This window comes from Erythrolamprus reginae, chromosome 2 (assembly GCF_031021105.1).
Source record: "Erythrolamprus reginae isolate rEryReg1 chromosome 2, rEryReg1.hap1, whole genome shotgun sequence".
Classification (NCBI taxonomy): Eukaryota; Metazoa; Chordata; class Lepidosauria; order Squamata; family Dipsadidae; genus Erythrolamprus; species Erythrolamprus reginae.
This window is the reverse complement of record NC_091951.1, coordinates 17,947,532-17,948,656: the sequence shown is the minus strand read 5'-3', so window position 1 is coordinate 17,948,656 and position 1,125 is coordinate 17,947,532.

The following is a 1,125-nucleotide window of genomic DNA, read 5'->3' as shown; positions in this document are numbered from 1 at the left end:
TTTCTCGTCCTCTCCATTTTCCCCTTCGCCCCACCCCTTAAACACCCCCCCCCCCCGCCATTGCCACGTGCTCAGAAACATCCTCTGTTCCCTCTGATGGGCGTCGGTGTGGAGGGTTCCGCTACCCATGGGAAGAAGAATGTCGCCCTCTGCAGGCTGCAAGCGGGATTTCTTCATTCCCGGAGAGCCCAAGGCAGGAAAGTGGAATGTTTGGGGGAGGAGTCCAGATCGCGTTCTTGTTCCCATGGAGACAACACGATACAAGCCGTGACCAGACCTCCGGTCTTCAGCGGGACAACGATTTCTGATAATTTGTACCGCGTCCCGTAGCATTTAAAAAAATGTCCTGCTTTTTTTTGAAGATCAACTGCCGTGCAGAGTTAGCCAGCGCGGCAGTTGGTCTTCATGGGCGTCTCCAGGGTGGGTAGCCTCCCCTCAAGCCGCCCCACCGGCCTAAATTGAACGGGTCCAAAGACGGGCTACAAGAATGGTGGACGGTCTTAAGCATAAAACGTATGAGGAAAGACTTTATGAACTCAATCTGTATAGTCTGGAGGACAGAAGGAAAAGGGGGAACATGATCGAAACATTTAAATATGTCAAAGGGTTAAATAGGGTCCAGGAGGGTTTTAATAGGAAAATGAACACAAGAACAAGGGGGCACAATCTGAGGTTAGTTGGGGGAAAGATCAAAAGCAACATGAGAAAGTATTATTTTACTGAAAGAGTAGTAGATGCTTGGAACAAACTTCCAGCAGACGTGGTTGATAAATCCACAGATGCCTGGGATAAACATATATCCATCCTAAGATAAAATACATAAAATAGTATGAGGGCAGACTAGATGGACAATGAGGTCTTTTTCTGCTGTCAATCTTCTATTGTTTCTATATCCTCCTGGATATGACCCGGAGGGATCCCTTAAGAGGCAGGCGGAGCCGGTACCTGGTAGGAGAAAGCAGAAGCGGCCGGGCGTTTGACAAGCCTCTGCAGCTCGGGAGGTTCCCCTTCTTTCCTCCGCCTCCCGTGTCCTTCTGGCCGGCTCCTTCTTAAGAAAGACTTGGAAGCTCAGCTGCTGAGCCCCTTCTCACCCCCCTCCTCTTTTTCCTCCGCCTCCCCCCCCCC